Source organism: Apostichopus japonicus, chromosome 21 (genome assembly GCF_037975245.1).
Source record: "Apostichopus japonicus isolate 1M-3 chromosome 21, ASM3797524v1, whole genome shotgun sequence".
Classification (NCBI taxonomy): Eukaryota; Metazoa; Echinodermata; class Holothuroidea; order Aspidochirotida; family Stichopodidae; genus Apostichopus; species Apostichopus japonicus.
This window is the reverse complement of record NC_092581.1, coordinates 6,746,229-6,767,192: the sequence shown is the minus strand read 5'-3', so window position 1 is coordinate 6,767,192 and position 20,964 is coordinate 6,746,229. Positions and strand designations below refer to the sequence as shown.

Here is a 20,964-nt window from a genome sequence, read left to right as displayed (position 1 = left end):
CAATTTTCCATATCACACCTTCTTCTCTCACCTCAGACGGAGGAACTAAATACACATCTCTGTCGATCTTCCTGCCTTGTAAAAATGCAGCCTTAATATCTATGCTTTCACACTTCCAGTCTTCACTAGCCGCAATCGCCATGACGATTCTCAAAGTGGACTTTGAAGCAGTGGGTGAATCAGATGGTATTTGTTGTTCCTCTTCAAAGCCTCTAACCACTAGCCGTGCTTTTACACCTTTTTCACCATTAGGTAAGGTTTTCTCAGTCACTACCCATCTTGTAGAAAGCTTCTTTTGCCCATGATCTTGAACTTCTGTATACACTTTAAAGTCCTGCCAGTTCTGTAATTCTTGGTGCTTTGCTTGAACAACTTCATTGTCCCCATGATGACTGCAGGTATGAATACAATATTGGCATCTGCACTGCTGCTTACATGTGCATCACTACCTGCATTTTTGATGACTTCAAACTCAACTTTGTCCAAGTGAATTCCAACTTTTTGCTCATCTTCTTCTCTTTGAACATTAACATAATGTTTATTTCTTCCTGTTGCTTTGCCACATTTTCCCATAACTGTGGCTTGTGTCCATACATCGTCTTCTTGAAGACAATACTTTATCTTTGTGTTAACATTGAGTATATCAATTTTGGTTATCGTATTCTCAGGATTTGCCTGTTGCTGTGGTTGATTTTCAGGCAACTCTTGTTCATCAGTGTCTAGCTGAGATTCATCAGTATTGCTTGTGTGACTATTATCTAAGGCAGGTTCTTCAGTGTGCTCTTGTTCTTGTTCAATGTTGGTTTCTATTTCTTCATCCATGAATTCTTCAGCAGGAGTTTCTTGGGGTAGAACTTTCTGTTGCTTAATTTCATTTCCATCTGTTTCTTTGCTCATTTCTTCTTTGCATGTCTTGTCTGGAGCACCTGTGTCGGGATGTGTCTTAATGGCTCTACAGGAAGCAACTCGTATCAACTGGCTTACGAATACTACTTTACCATCTTGTCCGATAGCTTTCCCTGGACCACGCCATCTGTTGCTGTCATCTCTCTTGTAAAACACTCTGTCTCCTTGCAGAAATTCCATTTCTGCTACTCTGACATTATGTCGCAATGCTCTGCGAATCCTCTCAGATGACTCTGCTTAGATAGTAAACGCCCTTCTAGCTGCATGTAAAGCATTCAAATGCTTCAGAACATTATCACTGACTTCAACTTCTTCCAATGCAGGAGGCTCATCTAGAAGAACTGAAGGTAAGTTGGGGCTTTTACCCAACACAAGTTGAATGGGACTGAACCCCTGGTGGGTCTGCATACAGTTCTTGGCATTAACAGCCCAAGCCAAAGCAACACTCAACTCCATGTCTGGATCATCTTCAATCATCTTCTGTACACAAGTATCAACTACGTAGTGATTTTGTTCACAAATTCCATTAGACCATGGCGAATATGCAGCCGTTGCACATACTTCCACATTAAACTGTTCAGCCAACTCTCTATATTCAGCATTATCAAACTCTCCACCGTTGTCTACCAGGAACTTCTTTGGTGGACCAAAACCAGCAGCAATCCACTCTGTTGCAACTGCATCTACTATGACTTTAAGTGTCTTTCTTCTAATCAGCTTGCTCTTGCTAAATCTGGTAAACAAGTCTATGAAATGCAGAAAGTAGACATCTCCAATTTTCTTTAAATCCATAGCAACCACATCATTAAATTCCTTTGCCAATGGTAAGTATACTACTGGTCTAGATGGGGTTTTCTTAAACTGCTTGCAAACATCACACTTTCCATTTATGTCATCAATCAGGGAGCTGCAATCATCATCAAACACCTCAGCATTCTTCATGATGGCTTTGAGACTCTTGGCAGTAGGGTGGGCAAACTGACGATGAAGCTTCTCAATCATTTTCACTTTCTCTTTCTGTGTCTTCTGTCCCAAAACCATATGGACGTTCTCTACTACTTTGACTTCACACTCTTTTAGCGGGATGTAATAATGTCCTGATGAAGTTATGTCGAGATCAATCTTCTTGCCATTGACTTCAAGGGTATCGTCCATCATATTCAATTTGAATCCTAAACGCTTCATGTCTGGCTTGCCAAGAAGCCATGGTATGTCACTGTCTACCACATCAGTTGTGATGGTCGTCCTCTTGCCGGCAATAACACAAGGAAATGTCATTTTTTCTTCTGACTTCACACTACTTTCTCCCCCAAACTTGAATGTTGTTCCTCCTGATGATATCTTCACATCTTTCTTCTCATCACTTGATAATGATTCCATGAAAATTTGCTTCCACACACGTCCAGTCACAGTTTTGGAATAGTTTTGGAACAGGCCGAGTCAAGCACCACAAAGATTTGGTCAATGGCATTTTCCTCATTTATCTCCTCATTTTGTATTGCTAGCCACACTTTCTCATTTACTCCTTTGCTTGTTGGCAGCTTGCTGTACAGCATGAATACCTTTCTTTTCTTCTCCGCTTTGGTAAACTGTGCCCATAATGTAACGTCAAACTTCCAATCTTCATACGAAGTTGATTTGGTGTCCCATACTGGTGGGGCCATCATATGTTCTTTTATTGCTTCAGCCATCTTCTTTTCTTCTTGTGCACTTTCACTGTAATATGGTTATTCAGAGTCTTTATTATCTTCTGCTTCTGTTGTTCTTTAGGAAACTCGCTCTGCTACCATGATAAATGGCTAGTATGAATACTTTGTTAATGTCTATTCCACTGTCTATGCTAATGACTCTATACTAATGGCATACAATAAAGCCCCACCATACCTGCAGGGGAGAGAGGGAAAACAAAGGGAAATATATAAATTATAACTGACATAACAGTTACAACAATGATGATAATAATAATATAAGTTTAACCATTGAAAACCACATTGCAAATTATTCTTCTTTCAGTAGGTGTCCGAAAAATTCTCAGCATATTGCAGAATTTTCACAACAAAAATTGAAAAACACACTGCAAATTATTCTTCTTTCAGTAGGTGCCCGAAAAATTCTCAGCATATTGTTGAATTTTCACAAAATTTTTTGGTTGGGGGGCTGTAGCCCCCCAGCCCCCCCCCCCCGCTGCCTATGCGAGTACTTATATATGAATAAAGTAAAGCCTTAACATGAAACCTGCATACAACATGCCAGTTTCAGGATTTTGCAAATCATTATATATGACCAGTTTGAAGTGGTAACTTATCAGTAGTATTAAAAAAGTTGTGAAAATTTTGTGTTACAACTTCATAACTTGAGAGTGATTTTAATGGATTAGAGGTATTACATTCAACCATGATTGTTTAGTGCTCTGGGAACTCTTTGTTTGGTGAACTTTTGTGAATGTTGGATGCAATTTTTGATGAGTGTTGTTGGTTGCATCATGTCAACATGAATTGAAGATGTTAGGGAGGTCACTTAACAGCTATCAAAGTCCCACTGTACTGTAGTGAAGTGAAATTTTGTTGTATGCACCCATTGTATTTACATGTATTATGTAATAGTTTGTAACAGTCAGTTGTAGCGTTAGTTGTTCGCACGTGTGTATTTCTTCAGTTCTGTATACGTCGTTTTAATGGCAGCATCGTCCCTGCAGAGCTCCAGGGTTCGCCTCGTTATCCCTTTGTATTTCCGTAATTTTTACTTAATCTTGGGTCGTCAATAGCCCAGAGTTTATCCATATCTTTACTATCTGGAGTCCGTGAGGAGATGTCACCCTTCTCAGGGGCAGGATGCCTCAGGTTTTGGATGGTTCGGCTTCTGGCTCGAGGCCACTGGTTTCCAAGATGGCGGATCCATTACTAGTACTACTATATAGCGAGTTAGCATTGATGGAGTCTCGATGTCCGCGACCTCCTTTCCCGCGAGCGTAGAGTCTTCTTCTTCTTCCTTATCGCGAGCGAGTTGACTTCAGTATAGTAAGAGATTAAGTAATACATATTGTTTTGTTTAAATGTCGTACGTACCCTTATTGTTAATTAATTGAATCCTAGAATTGTTGCCCCTCTGGCTAGGTTGTACTTTAGTGTGTAAAGTACGTATGTTAGGTTGTATTTTTGGACCTTGGTCCTATGGGTTTATAGCATGTGTTGTGTACACTGTGTAGATCAGTGGTTGTGTATTGTTAAGCACATGGGTGCTAGTATAGTATTGCATACTTTTATACTATACTGTAGAGTGACAGTACCGCTTAGGTTGGGTTTAAGTTACAGAGAGTTATTAACAGTTACGTGTAGTATACAGAAAGTAATTGAAAGTCAAGTGTATTGTACTGTATTGACAGTTCAGTTGAGTAAGATTATTTATTGTACCTGTATTTTAGTATTGTACTGCTCGCAGTGTAAAGAGTGTACGTATTTGTATTTTGTATCTTGAACAATTTGTTACTGCTGTTACTATAGAGTTGTCTCAGAGCTTGTCCTTTAATCTTAGCCTTTTTGGAGGGACAAACTAAAACGAATGACAGCGAATGACAATTGACTTTGTACAGGGTAAATTATCATTTGCGAATGACAGCGAATGACAGCGAATGACAACGAATGACAACGAAGGACAGTGTTGAGTGGAGATAGAATGATTAACGGAGTGGAGTAAATGCGGTTATTGGTTTTCTGCGCAAAAATGATTTGAGGAAAATCGCATGCAACGTGGTTGTAGGGTTTTGGAGTAATTTACGGATAGAAACCACAGGGAAAGATTTTGTGTGAGAATGCGCTTGAGTGCTGTGCTTTTTACCTCTGTAGATTTATATCGAAAGATAACTGAAGCTGTTTCAAGATTATAGTATTGTTAGTTTCTAACAATTAATATCGGAAAAATGACGTTAAATTTACTTTTTCAAATCAGACTTACAATTTCGCTTACTATAAGGTGCGTTTTTATCTTGTCCGTACTTTACTAGATCTATCATTATTGTCATTCGTTTTAGTCAACGCATTTTTTTAGTGTGTACAACATATTGTCATTCGTTATGTGTAACGCAATTGTCATTCGTTTTAGTAACACCCCTTTTTGGATAGCTACAGAGTGACAAGTCTCTTGAGAGTTTGTGGGTTCAGGAGGTGGAAATTCCTGCTGTCTAGGAACAGTTTAGGTGAAAAGGCCTATAATGTGTTGCAGCTGGCATGTGTTGCCCTAGGCTGACCATTACGCAGGTGTTAAAATTCCTCGCCTATTGGCAAACGTTTTGTATTATTTTGCAGATTATTTCATTTTGTTCATTTTACATTGTTTATTTTACACTTCGTACAGTTATTGCGAGATTGGTATTTCGTAGCTTGAGTATTTATGGTACAGATAGAGTTCTGTTATTGGTATTTCACCCATTGGGCATAGGTTCTGTGCATATTACATAGTATTTCATAGTATTTGAGTAAAGGTTTTTCCCGATTCAGGATAGTTTTAATTAGAAGTGGCCATTTATTATATAAAGCCATTTTATATTGTCATGTGTCATGACTTATTGTTCATTTGTATATTATCATTTTATAAGAGCCATTTTGTAGAGTTTGTAATAAAATGTCAGCCGTTGTTTCAACGCAAGAACACTCTTGCATCCTCATTTATAACTTATGAGTTCGAAGCGAAGGACCCTAAATCCCGGTAATTTCCCCCGCCAATCCGCGGTTCGCTTCATTACAATTGAAGTATACTAAAACTCTTAGCCATCTCTGTCACTGAGGATAGAAGCTTACAACCAAGCTTCTAATTGATGTTTCATTTCTGAAAGTTTATATGAGTTTAAAGATTACACCACCAGAATTCTTTGTGTGTTATTATGCAAGCTGCTGTTTCACACACACCAAGGTCACACTTGCAACCACAAACTTTCCTCTGACGACTAAAATTTGAATCCTCTCAGTTTAGTCACTGGGTCAGTGTTCGTTCATTGCCGTCTAAAGTTTGCAAAACTGCTCCTTTTGCAACACTGGCAAATACTTGGCAACACACAAAATACCTGTCATCACATATTTTCATGCATATTGTGTTGAAACTATTTATCTTTTCATTCTTTTTATGTCAAGAGAGATGTTCAAGGGCATAAGAGACCTCAAAGAGAAAGTTTCATGAGAGCAGTATTAGCAGAAAGACATGACAGTAATCACACATGAGGGGGGGGGGGGGACTGATGTGGCTGAACATTCCAAGTGTAAAAATGATAGAACTTATAGTAAAGATTTTGTCCTTACTTTTTAGGCTCTGTTGCCATCATAATTATCACATTTCTGCCATATCATACAGCTAATGAAAAAGAAGTTTGATACTAGTGACTAATAATTAAAAAGCAATGTTAAAAATAAATATTAAATGTTAACATAAATACCCTATAGAAATATGCCTCTCACAAATCACAGGTACCAAATGTTCTGTACATGTGTTGACAGATCTGTTTAGTCAAAGAAGGCTTTTTGTCACTGAAAAGGTTTGTTGTGGGATGAAATAGTTATCAACCAGCAGGGTTCATATTATGTTATCTTCTGAACATTGCAGTAAATGAACTAAACTATTGTATGTCAAACATACTGTGGTTTCAGTCATTCTTGACAGACAATTAACATTGTCCTTGCTGTCAAGTCAGTATGCAAAGACCTGTTTGTTTAATTAACAAGAAATGTTTGCATTGTACTTGGATCATATATAACAGCAACCCACAAGAAATGTGCATTTGTGATTGGCATTTAGTAGTTTTTGATACTACTTTGCCATGCCAAATGTATCTCAAAAAATATCACAACTCCTTGCATGTAAATTCTCATTTTCATTTTATATGTCAGGAAGTAAGTGTGCTTTGTGTCTCCCTATTTCTGCAGAGCAATTTGCCTGCAAATGTTACTATGGTTGAATACGTCACAATTTAAATTGGCTGTTCTACTGCGATCTAGTTGCTGGGAAAGCAGCGATATGTTTTGTTATTCTAGTGACATCACAGCCTATATGTGCTTTATAAATGCAATATTTGAATCTTGTGAGGCTGTAGCAAGAGGACTGTACTTGGTGCTTTCAATAAACTCATGTCGCAATTAAAAATGGTATTTAATTGTTATTTCATGACCTATTATTCACAGATGAATGGAAATCTCATTTCTTGACGTGTTCATTATTAGGCTAGTGATGAGACCAATTTTAAAATTTAGATGTAAAATTGAGTAGATAACCCCAGTTGCATGTGATGCTATCACACTATTTGATGCTGTGACAACTATGTCACAAAGGTTTCACATTCTTTGAACATGGTAACCAACAAACCATGATGAATATTCAGATAAGGTGACAAACAATTCAGTCTGCTGCTATCGAAACTCCAAATTGATTTGTTTGGAGTGCTAAATTGGATTAAGGGGATAGATACCACAGAAATAAACAACAAGGACAGTAACAGAGGTGTTAGGGAAGCCTCGCAAATCTAACCGCCGGTTCCGGGCCGGCGGAAATCTCGCACCCCTTGCTCATTATGCATGTGCATATTGGTCCCATGGTTGAATGCACACACGCTGGTTGCCAGCCGGAGTAATGAGCACAGCGTCCTGACAACACAAGGCTGGTTATTCTTCACAAACAATGAGCAAACTTGGCCAAGTGACCGGATTAACTTTTGCGGTTTTGACAGTCAATAGAGCGGTAGTTTATGTTGCAAAGTGACTTATACACTAAAATCCGCCATTACCAAATGTCCGAGATTCAGTACTTTATATAATTCTTGGGTCTCTTATGAACAATTGTGAAACTCCGCTACTCGAAAGTTCGATAAAAGCAGCCTTTACCTGGGCCTATACATTATGAGCCTTGTTCAACGATTGGTACGTAACTATGAATTAAAAACTGAATCAGCCATTGCATTAAATATATGCCCCCAAGAACTTCAGAAAACCCATATTGACAAACCAGAATTTAAACAAAACAATAGTTAAGCTATGCCACATATGTATGTTAAAGAGAGAACATCGACCGTAACGTTGATCTCTGAAGCTAACTGCGACACAAATTCAACGAATAAACAGATGGTTTAGACTTTATTTTCCTATTGACTTAGTGTGTTAGGCTGCCATGTGGTTAGAGATATAAGTTACTATTCGGTGAAAATTTTACTATACGTACATCAGTTTACAACTGCAGTGTTTACCCCTACTTAAATATCATCGTAGGCATACTGTACATGGGCTGCGAATTTTCCCAATTTTCTAACACCTGTTTATTAACATTTTTGGCACGTTTCCAAAAAACTTTTCATGGAGTAAACTATTTTGGCTCCACTCTAGAATTAAGTAAGTCAGTAAAGGATCGGTAAATTTATGCGAAATATTATCTTAGACGTTCAAGAAAAGTATATCCCCGTAACATTAAGGTAAGTAAAACACACCTCAAGCCAACCGACTCCTCCGCATGAACAAAACATTCTACTCCCCATGATACACGAGTCTATACCATACAGACATAGCACGATATCAAGGCCCCAATAGCTACAGTATGGCTATCTTTATGAAAGTAAACCTTTTAATCCCATGTTTTATGCCACTTGTCATGATTAACTGAATGCTAAATATTGTTTCCATGTCCTTGTAGAAAACGTCAACTTCGCAAAATACAATTAGTTGTGTTTTTGTTGTTACGTGAGATCCGTAACCGGCGAAGTGGTTAGGCTATTTACTATACACTTAACTATGGTAGGATATTAATTTTTCCTTTTTTTTGGGGGTGGAAATTCTAGAAAATACTTTCTTTTTTCCCCGCCAGATGTGGTCGTATGGTTTATTCATAAATGGGTGTACTAGAGCCTTGTCTACATGACATTAGTTGCATTTAGCACGATATGCCAGTTTCGCGTGAATTTTTCGAAAGTATTTTGCTCGATCTTTCGTATAATTTGAAAGGTGTACCAACTTACTGTTCGTACACAATTGCTAATTTCTCTACTGATTTTCAGAGTAGTAATGGACGTTTTTTTTTACGAAGTTCAAAAGTCAGTAAATGAAGTTGATAAACTTTATTTCTTTTCAACTTTCTTAACCATGGAATGCTAGAATAACATTTACACTTAAAACGGAGAAAGGATAATCGCATTTTTTCCACATTTATTTCAAATTTCTTTCACAAGAAATTATCGTCATTTGTTCAATCCTCATGTCTACGATCTAGCTGGCTAAAAAAAAGTACAGCTTCGCTGGAGTGCGAAAAATTCCCTACAGTCAACCGATTTTTTTTTCACCTAGCTAGGTAGTTTAGGTCCTGTTCTATACAACTTAGTAGGATTATTCTAAAGTCATCCCGTATGTTAGGCTCTGGTTCACGCTTATGTGCACGTGTACAAGAAGTGAGATTGTGATTTCAGTTTTTTAGATTTTTAAATCTTAAAAATTCAGGAAACTTAATGTCCTTGCAAAAAGGCAACAAAACTTTTTGTTCCTACTTGGCGACTGGGAAAATAAGAAAGATAGCATTTTAGATTCCTGCAATGTAAATTCACATTTCCTTACTTATTTTTCACAGAAGTTTTGCTTCTGCAGTAGGATAAAATACGGCGTATAAACATACTATCTTTTTGAAACGTTTGAATACCTTGAGACTTAGCTATGATGTTTTGTTCAACTCACTATTGTGTTCAAATCGGCTTAGTAAAAACTTGACCGCGGCTGTGAATATAACTGTATAGCGTGGAGGGTGGTTTGGAGAGAGTGTGCACTCAAGTGTGACTCATTATCTGCTTGTGGCTGTGCTCATTATAGCCGCGGAAAAATCCACCGGCCCGGACATGGCGGTTAGATTTGCGAGGCTTCCCTTATGAAGGAAAGGTTGTACTTCAGTGTTTCTGTGAATAAAAAGAAAAAACTCGCCCATTGACCTTTGAAGTGTTACCACTGCTAACGGTAAAGGTGTCCATTGCAACCACCATTTACATGGTAACTCCGTTAGCATGTCTACCGCACATACTGAGCAGTAAATTGTGGGTATGTACCCCATCCTATACCCCCACCCCACAGCCTCACACTGGATGTGAAATGATATTCAATGTCAAGATGGATATGTGTTAGGGCCCATGTTCAATGTAAGCACAAAAAACATAACTATCTCTTTAGGAAAAGGGTTAGTTACATATAACGTTTTTCTGTTTTGCCAACCCCAAAAAATTGGTATTTTTGTAGATGTCCCATAAAATTACATCTTCAAGTGCCATGTATGCCAAACAACAGCCCAATGGAGTTTGGAAACAGAAATTTTTCTACACACCAAAGCCATGCAGTATACTACTGGGAAGGGGTGGGCCTCAATAAACTCTCAGATTAGGTCTGGTAGGATGAAACATCTCAACACGGTAAGGTTTCGAGTTTAGAAAATGCCAGGTTAAGCATCTTACAATATTGCAAACAAAGAGTTATATACATGGCTCTGTATGTAAGCCAACATGGGCTATTTATAACTGTGGTATTTATATGGGGTATTTATAACTGTGGTCTTTTATCACCGGAAAACACAGTTTTTTTTTTATAACTGTGGTCTTTTATCACCGGAAGTTATATGTCAACGTGGCCTCCACAGCTGTATAGACACGATATGATGCCATAATAATCCACTATTTCATTCTCGTTCTTACGGTGGTTTATTAGGGACAAAGGGGAAAAAAACTGCCCAAAATGTTGACTTCTTAAATGAAAATGTTGACTCTTTGTCTAAAAATTTAGACTTTCTCAATATCTCTACAATAAACATTTGATTGTCCTGATAATTATTGCATCAATGGACCCAGCGAGTCCAATTGTATTTTTATGGAATTTTTGCGAGGTCGATTTTATTGTGGGGGTGCAAGTTTTTGAAGCCAAAGTTAACTAACTGCCAGAAACTATTAGTTAAGAAAGTTTCATCTAAATCGATGATTGTTCTTTCGGTTTTTGGCCCCAGTTTGAAAATATGGCCACTTTATACCTTCTTTAACTTCTAAAACGGAAGTGGAATGATCTCGAATATGGGAACTAGTAACATAAAAAAAACCCCAAACGATCAGACTCCCCTTCTACAGTACTCTAACCGATGACCTTTGAGAAAACAGGCGTATCGGATTATATAGGCTACAAAACATGTGCATTATTGTGTATAACTGATGAGGTGGAGGTTTCTATAGAAGGTACCGGCATCATGAAATGGGAATAAATTTGTCACAAGTTTGGTTCTTGTTATTGCGTTACTATATTTTATGCAGCTAAAATTTACGGTTATGTCTCACTTCACATGTATTTTACAAATTCCATTTGTATATATTTTTATTTACCATAAAGAGCTTACAGCTTCATTCATTCTCTGTTTGCATGTAACGTTTTTGCAGCCCCCCCCCACCCCCATATTCCGACTTGCCCTTGTAGATAACTAGTTATTCTAAGTTAAGACAAACTAGAATCATGAACCAATTAATACTCAATATTTTCTTGAACAGAACACTGATAACAGCTATATTTGTTGCGTTCTTTGCAAACCCAACATTACAGTACGTTTAAGTTATAGCCCTGCACAGAAAGAAAGTGCATGAATATTGTGCCATTGTACCTACATATTGGAAACATTGTATAACAGTATAGAAAAAGTTTGGAAGAGCAACAAATGGAATGCCATAGTTCATAGAGAGTCATTCGTGACCAGCCAATACCAAATCAACCTTTCTCATGAAGCGGCTGTTTTCTTCTGGTTCCACACATAAATCATCAACTGGATGAAAAATGTAAAATGGCTCTGAGAAAAATGTGTCCCAGTGTACTTAATGCACTAAATGAAACTATTAAATTGTTCAAAAATTTCTGTGTTGAAACCTGCAAATTGTAATCTCTGTGACTTAAAGTTTGTTCCACAAATATGTGTGACTCCATGAAACAGGTCATGCCACATTCTAGAAGAAACTGGAAAGAAGCTCTGCTCACAATTCAGGCAATACTCACTTAAGGAACATGCAAAATCATAAATAAACCTCTCTTGGCGGCTCCTCCATGTAACGATATAGGGAAGAGAAGGGGTCTTTCCTCCTTTCAGCACCTTTGACTATCTGAAAGCAGTTACAAACAATGTCCATGGAGAGGACAGAACCATAAAAATATATATGTCCACCCCTGAGTGAAACCTTGCCAAATTCTTAGTGCATCTTTCATCAAGACGTGGTTCGATGTTGTGGTAAGCACTGGACATGATGTGGTAAGTGGGAAATTTGTTGACAACATTCCCATGCAGGGTGAAGTAATATGCTACACTGGATTCAGGGTTATATGAGCTGGGTGTTTGACTAGCAGGAGAGGGATCTTCATCCTGACAATGGACTGCATTCATGAACTCCAGTAAGTAGAGGAGAAACTTCGCAAAGCAATGCTCGCTTTTGTTTTGTAGAGATTCCTCCATTACACGTCCACACCGGGTCCAAGCTCTGGGCAGAAAGAACGAAAGTTAACTGGTGTATCATTGTCTCCATCCTGCTTGAGAATAGAATTTGTGGCAGCAAGCACAGCATCATGGTATCTGTGAAGCAGTACAGTTGTTAAAGCAGCATCAGATGCCACAACAGGAGAAAAAATTCAGCTGAGGTTTGTTTGAGATTTGCTGGCATGTCACCACTCAGAAAAAGGAATTCCTTACATCTGTCATATTGGCAAAAAGATTGCAGTAGGTTTTGATCATTCGCTTCTTTGTTTGCAAGATCCAAGTGTCCTCTGGACAGGTATGTCTTAGCAGTGTCTTCAGATGGTTTCTAGCCTTTCTCTTACAGTCATAATCAACTCTTTCCCTGTATGGTAGGAAAACCCTATCAAACCTCTTATGCTTTGGTGTTTCACAGAGTCGCTACCGGCAGCCTCTACTGGTGAGATGGATACTCGACAGAAAGAAATTCCCGGGTTCCATCTCCAGCAAGATATTTTGGGTTGTACCCACACCAGGGATCAACTTCTTTACGGAAATCAATATCCATTCGTCCACACCAAGCAAAGAACCATGAAACAAATGTGGATTTGTGCATGAATGGAGCTGACATGAGATTAGCAGACCTATAAACATGTGACATATCTGCAGAAAGCAGAAAAAGACACCTCAGATGTGAGCACACAATTGATGAAATCCCATCCTACTTCATCACATGCTGCAAAATGTTTTGACCACTGTATTTGAGCTGTTGTTGGCAACTTTTTCCATCGTCGAGACATTTCAAGTAGTACACTCGATTGGATTGAAGCCTTCATGAATAAAATGTTGGAAAAAGAAACAAATAGTTAGGAAGCAATACAATATATTTCGTAGTACTTCAGAGTGTTGCAAAAAGAAAAAGAAAATCAACAACTGTTCATAACTTGCTGCATTCAATTTCTTCTGCTAAAATAATTGATTAAGATTCATGGACAAAAACATTTTTTGTCACTTTGGCTCACATGTACTGTATTCCCATTAGAAGACATATTTTGACCATCACTTAGGCCCTTCATCATTCACTTACTCTCTTAAATTTGAAGACTGAAAAATTCAGTCTAAGGTTCGACTGATATTTATTTCAGTCCATAGGACCGATTTCCAGACGCTAAGACTGGAATTGTTTCCGAACGAAATTCAGCCTACGATAGACTGAATGCAATACCCAATAAAATCATTGTATTTTGTCACGTGCTCATTTTAATTTCAGTCCATGCGAAGACTGAACAGTTAAACCAATCCGGTCTGTCCAAATTAATGACGTATTCTAATCTACATATGCCCGGCCGCGTACGTAGGTACGTACGACCGTTGAATCGACTCGCCATCTTAGCTGAACTTACCTTGAATACCGAGAGAATTTACGCTTCGTTTTATGTGTAAAAACTAACCTTTTTAAGCTTTCCACGAGGGTATAAGAATGGCAGAAACATTGAGAACGTGTTTGGCAGGTAAAGGATATGCAGAAGAAGTAATATCATTGCTCGAAGGTAATATTAAAAAAGGCCGTTTTTAATCGATTCATACTCATACGCAGTCATAGCGTTAACATGAACAATGCTATGCCTAGTACAGTAGTAGTACAGTTGGCTATAGCCTAGTATAGTTATACTATGGCCCGGTATACACTGTACTGTCAGACTGTCGTACATGTACGTCTATTGTGTCACTGGTTACGAGTAATTTAGTGTTGGCCTAGGCCTAGTGATATTTTACTAATTATTACTAAATTAGGCAAGCCTATTCAGAGTGTGCCAACTGAAATTAATAGGTACCGGTTAAAACGAAAAAGAAGGCTTAGCCTAACGTTAGGCCCCTAACGTTAGTCCTTAATAAATGATTTTTTTTTTTAAGAAAATTTATTCCTACCCTGCAGGCTGCGCATACAAGTTTACTTAGCCTAAGTGAAAAGGCATTGGCTATTTACCCGGCCGTTAGGCACTGGTGCTATAGGGCTCAGTATGGTTTCTACTTGGTCACTTCGTGGGGTCACTTATCATTACAGTCAATGGAGAAATACTAGATTTTTCACTTCTTTAATTGTAATTTAAAAGAAAAGTACTGAAAATGCTTTCTTTTTCTTTGAATATGTTTCAGATAAATGCCTAACACATCTATTAGTAGCAAACAAAAATAATAACACATTTCCATACCCATCTAAAATAGGAGTGTTGGACATTATTGGCTAATTCACGCCAGTGGGGCTTGGGTAATCAAATCGTCCATGACAGGCCGCTGGCCCTTTTACGGGTTAGCTCAGTTGGTAGAGCACCAGACTGAGATGCTGAAGGTCGCAGGTTTGAATCCTGTGCCAGCGATTTTTCAGTAGCTTTATTGCAGGTAGATGTGCTTTGCAGCCAGTTAAGTATGTTATCTGTAGGCTAGCTTCGCATTTTTCCATTGTAAAGGGCATTGAGACCGGTTTACGTATAATGCGCTATATCAAGCATTTCTAATAATCATAACCTTCTTTTCAGTCAAAAGATAACTGAAGAAGCAAAATTCAGATTTGATGTAGTAAGTTTCATAATTGTGATACTAGAAAAATCTCCTAGCATTCTGATTTGCAGTAATAAAATGTTTACATTTCTTTCAGATAAATGAGGAGTTTCGATTAATGTTTGCCGAATCCAGGGATAACTTCATCACGAAGTGGGATGGATATAGAGAACGCATCATAGAAGTGAGAAAGAAAACCTCACCAGCTATCGCAAATATGATTGATGCTTTTGAGGAAACTGATAGTAGTAAGTTAAATTAGTATAGCTATCATATTTCAAAGTTTTCTTTGTATGCCTTTTTCTAGCTAACCAATCAATAACGTTTTGGGCATTACCCCTTGGTAAGAGGCTGGAAAGTTCTAAATTTTATTCTTTTTCTCAATTTGGGCAAATTGTGGCCGCTTGATAGATAAAGGTTTAAAATTAAGACCGAAAACTTAATTGTTCTTATTTTTTCTTATTACCATATAGGCAATAATAAACATCATAGTTAAATTTTCTGTGAATATTCTTTGAAATCAAGCACTTAAAGTACTATAAAAAAATTTTCCTGTTTACGATTAGAAATATGACACAATTTAATTTGAGCAGATTGTCATCCAAAATTCAATGAACCATAACTTTAAAAAATCAAAATATCAATAACTTTATAGTTTGTGAAAATACAGAATTATTTATTTAGATGTATAACTTATCTGGATTATATTCAAAAAGGTTATTTATGGAATGTGCCATTTGTTCACATTTACTTGTTCTATGATTTATTGCATTTAATTAGCCACATACTATGCCTTGGATGTTATGTTTAAAACTTCAAACTCAATTTTCTTTTCAGAGGATGTGTGTGCTTTATATACATTTATATATATACTGCACAGATCAGTGACTATGTTAAAGCAGAAGCAGCAGTCCACTAGCAGAGCAGGGGCACTGTTGTACTTCCTTCAGAACAAACCTGTGAGTATTTTATGACAATATACTGTTTATTCCCTTGCTCCCTTGCTCAATGCTATATAAACACCCCTGCGTTTAGTGGAAAAGTTTTGGTTTTACAAAATTTGCTTGGCTAAACAAAAATTGGCTTGTTATGTGGAAAAAAGTTTGTCTGGTGTATATTAAGGTTAGCATCATATCCAACTGGGTCTTATGGCTCTTTTCCATTGGCTACTGAATGGTATAGGCACTGGCTCTATAATCATCATCAGTGGCATAGGAAGGTACTTTTGAGTGGGGGGGCTGAAGACTGATGGCCGGCCTGGGGGAGGGGTCTAAGGGGAGGGGGTGTCCCCCTCCCCTTTGGAATTTTTTTGCATTTCCAGGTGGCCTCAGATGCAATTTGGTGCAATATAGCACACTTCAACCCACCCACTCCATTTTGTATATAATTTTGCATTTTCAACTGGCCTTAGATGCAATTTGGTGCTCCAAATGAGATTTTTTTCTCATTTGGAAATGAAAAAGGGGTTTTCTGACTTGCGAAGCGGGGGGGGGGGGGGGGGGGGGGGGGCGGAATGATACTTCCGCCCCCCCCCCACATTTTTCACTGGGGGGGCTGGCGCCCCCCAGCCCCCCCGGTTCCTACGCCCTTGATCATCATGGCTCAATGGAAGTGACTTGTATAGAGTAGGAAAAAACACTTATTATGGCAATGTAAAGCAGGAATAATTTATTCAGCACTGTCTGATTGGCAGCGATACTGACCAGAATGTGGAGCAAGGCGGAAAACCGGCAAAAAGGGAATTTAATAGGCGTGTTTGGGGGAGAATGCCCATTGTGGTCACAATTGTAGTAAAGTGACATAATATTTTTAAATGTAAAGCCAACCAATATATATGCCATTTTTAGTAAGGAATAACAAAGATAGAGATGGAAAAACGGTTGACTTATGAACCCTTCAGGTGTCTGAGATGTACAATTATTGATACTGAAGGTACACTCTGCCAGTCTGTCCAGGGTTTGTAATAACCAAATTTTGTAAAGTTGTCTGTCAAAGGTTTGTGAAGTTTTAGTGACATTCTAGGGAGATCATGTAAGAAGTTTAGTTTATGTAAAATTGTATTCTCGTATGAATAAACTGGAAGTCTCATGGAATATTTAGATTGGCAGTTTGCCTAATGTTCAGATGTTAATTTAATAGTATGGAGTAAAATATACATATTTTTTTGTCATTTCTTTCTAGCTTGACACCAGCATTGATGCTACCGCTGCCGGAATAGATGGAAAGTATGTACAACTGTACATACTTTCACTCGGACCTGCCCAAAATCCGTCACAGTTCTTTATTTTTGGCGGATAGAATTCCAATTCCTGCAGGAACAAGTAACAAGTGGATAGATTATTTAAAGCACATTACACATTTAATGTGCATTATGCTTTGGCACTTCATCAATTCTGTGAATTCTTAGCTGCCTTTTTATATGGAGTGATTCCTGCTACGTCAGTAAAGGCACCATTGCGTAGCTTGGCATCTAACATTAAATTAATTTCTCCTAAGTAGCTATTTAGAGTGGTGTTGCAAGTGTTTATTTGTTTGCTGTATTTTCATTTTGATGTTGTGTCATGTAAACAATTGTTTTGTTTATTTAAACACCAGTACTATCGGTATTATAACTTAGTTTGGTACAATTCTGAATTGTAATCCATCCATTGTCGGGTCAGTCAGTTTCCAAAAATGGTTCAATTATGAGAAACGAGTGTCAGAATGGTGTGGGCTGGTAAGAGATGGGGTTGGGAATAAGCAGCAGAAATGAAAACCCTGAAGGGTAGGTGGAGAGGTTGGGAGTATAAAAAATGTTGGGGTGACAAGAGGCTGGAGCTTGGAAGAAGGGCTTGGCCAAATGGCCTTTTCCAGTATTTGTCCATTGTCGGTCACTTTCCAAGTGGCCTTTGCCAGTATCCGTCCAATGTCGGTCACTTTCCAAGTCGCCTATGCCAGCATCTGTTCATTGTTGGTCACTTTCCAAGTGGCCTTTGCCATTATTTTTTCTTTAAGTACAATTTAGTTTAATATTTTAAATTTCGTTATACCAATATCTGTATAATAAAGAACTTGCCCTGTCATAATTGGCTCGGGTTATTATTATATTTGCTACAACTGCTGCACATGGGTTTCACTTAAAAGTATGAATTTAAATTAAAACATAACAATTAATGTTTCAAGCCTTAGATTTTTAGGATACTATATAAAAATATTCCAGTTGTTAATATACATTATTTTTTATTTAGGAACTTGCCTTCTCTGTACATAAGTTGAGTGTAATCTGTTATCCGTCAATTGTAATCCGTTCATTGTCGGTCACTTTCCAAGTGGCCTTTTCCAGTATTCGTCCAGTGTCGGTCACTTTCCAATTGGCCTATGCCAGTATCCGTCCATTGTCGGTCACTTTCCAAATGGCCTTTGCCAGTATCCGTCCATTGTCGGTCACTTTCCAAGTGGCCTATGCCAGCATCCGTTCATTGTTGGTCACTTTCCAAGTGGCCTTTGCCATTATTTTTTCTTGAAGTACAATTTTAGTTTTACATTTTAATATTCTTTATATCGATATCTGTATGATAAACGAACTTGCCCTGTCATAATTGGTTCTGGTTATTATTATATTTGCAGCAACTGCTGCACATGGGTTTCACTTAAAGGTATGAATCTAAATAAAAACTAAATTAAAACTAAATAAAACTATAAAAATAAATGTTTCAATCCTTAAATTTTTAGGACACAAAATAAATTAGGTATGGTCAAATTAGAAATTTCTGGTAAACTTGACCACATTTATAGAGTTTGCATGTCAAATCGTCGGCACCGGAATTGCAACTTTAATTTTTGGAATATTTCATAACTAAAACTTTACATTTAATTTATTTTTGTAGTTTAGGTAAATAACCATTATTTAGACCTAAGATTTCATAAATAAAACCCAAGCAAACAAATTTAGCTTTTGTACTATTTTTTGTTTATATTTCTTAAATGTATCCAAGAAAATAAATAAAGACAGTTTTAATACAGTTTTTAAACTTTTAACAGGTTTTTTGTTTTCTTATTTCCATAGTTCGTGGAATATTCCCATGAATTATTGTTTTATTGTATATTGTAAAGCAAAATCTGAGTTAAAAATATGTAACTATCAACCGGCTTTTTTAACCAGTTGTTTCTAAAATTATACTCCATTTAGGAATTTTTACAATTTTACGGGGAAATTTCCTTTAACCTGCCTGGAGGGCGACTGTAATCGTCCCAATTTAGTGCCTTTGGGCAGTTTTTTGACTGGCATATTAGACTATTAATCCCTGAATTAAAAGTATAAAATGACGATATTCTGTCTAGCCACTTTTTTTTTTAAAGTCTAATTGAATAAAATAATTTAAACCTTATAGGCTGGATTCTAATCTAATTTGGCTTAATTTCAGTCTAAGAAAGGGTAAATTCCAGTCCTGTTACACTGAAATCATTAAGTCTAGCTAGACTAAAAATCAGTCGTTTTACAGACTGAAAATTTTCAGTCCTTCCTTAGACTGAATTTCAGTCTGAAGGAACTGGTCCCTCAGTTCGTCCGCTCTTAGACTGAAATTTCAGTCTATTAGACTGAAATTTCAGTCTATAAATTTAAGAGAGTAGAAGGCTGTTGCCTCAATATGGCAAATTTCAATAACGCTGTTTTTTTGCGACTAGCAATTGTCATGAGTGTAAGAATGACGGTATAGATCAAATTCCTACAACTTTCCTTTTCCATTTTGATGTTTTCTTACATAATCCAAGCCTGCACACAGTGTTTTGTCCAGTTTCACTGTAAAAACAGCCAACACCCTGAGGTTTGCACTATAGATGCTGTTGGTTAAGTAAGACTCTGCCATGCACAAGGTTACTGAATGTGCAACACCCACACCCCTTTTCAATAGAAAAGGAACAAACACACAAAAATAAAAATAAATGATGCATGAACTAAGAACTCATTGACAATTCAAAACTACTTACATGTCTCATGTACAGGTACAAGTGAAGTCTTCAACAGGTGGCATACAATTCGGATAATGTTCATACTTGAATTGTGACTGAAAGATTGAAAGGAGACATAACTAGGTACTGTAAATTGTTAACTGCATATATTAAGTAGCCTTCGAGCATAACTCTCAAGGAATTAGTGATATCAAACTCATAAGAAATTCACATTGCATACCAGATACACAATGGTAGTAGCATTGGTTGGGCAATAGGATGAATGACTGCTCGTACTAAAGAGGTTGAAGTTCAATTCCAATTATGGTTTGATGCTTGCCTGTCAAAGGCTGTCATGCAGTGATGATGCTCTTGCAATTCTCAGTTCCCTTTACTCTACCCTAATAGGAAACTAACCTGAATAGTGAATAGTTCTCAAAATCTCTCACCCAGGTGCTTTTTATCTTTGTCTTCTTTGGGTGGTGTGAGTCATAAGCTAATACTGTTTAAGATGCACATTTCTTTGCAATGTATTTAGCATATGGTATCATTTCAAGTGAGTGTGATACCAAGCAGCCAGCATTCTTCATCAGTCAAATTGTACATGGAGCCACTGTAGGTAAGTGACACTACTGCAGTGGCGGCGGAACCGGGGGGGGGGGGCTTGGGGGGCTCACCCCCCCCAATGAAAAAGTTGAGGGGGCAAATGCATGATAAGCCCCCCCAATATTTACCAAGGCTCCGAAACGTGCATGTGCCCATTTTTTAATGCATACTTGTCGATCTGTCCGATGCACACGTATACTATATAGGTGTAATAATTAAATATGATAATTGATTGTCTGTATCATGCCTCATCGAATATTAGTGTTTTAAATAAGAGGGTAATAAGCTAAACGCTACACTCATCAACATTTGCGTTTACACTACGAGTACACGCAAGGCGTGGAACATGGCTTTATGTTTAAACGCAATCAATTATTAAACGAACAAAAACACAATATTAGCATTTCACCAGTACTGTATAGGGTACATGCATTCATGACATGATGACAGTGCTAGGTGATAGAAATTTGTTGGCAACTGCACATGGTTTTGGAATTACCC

The 20,964-nt window shown here is 37.6% G+C and overlaps 1 long non-coding RNA gene across 1 annotated transcript in view; it reads left to right on the top strand.

Annotated features, from left to right (window-relative positions):
• LOC139963031 (uncharacterized) overlaps positions 1-19,234 on the top strand; it is a 142,256-nt gene extending 123,022 nt beyond the window's left edge. Inside the window, exons 9-12 of the long non-coding RNA XR_011791480.1 lie at positions 12,806-13,919; positions 15,026-15,176; positions 15,766-15,887; positions 17,110-19,234. This is a non-coding gene — a long non-coding RNA (uncharacterized lncRNA). The remainder of the gene's footprint in view (positions 1-12,805; positions 13,920-15,025; positions 15,177-15,765; positions 15,888-17,109) is intronic.
• Positions 19,235-20,964: the final 1,730 nt, after the last annotated feature.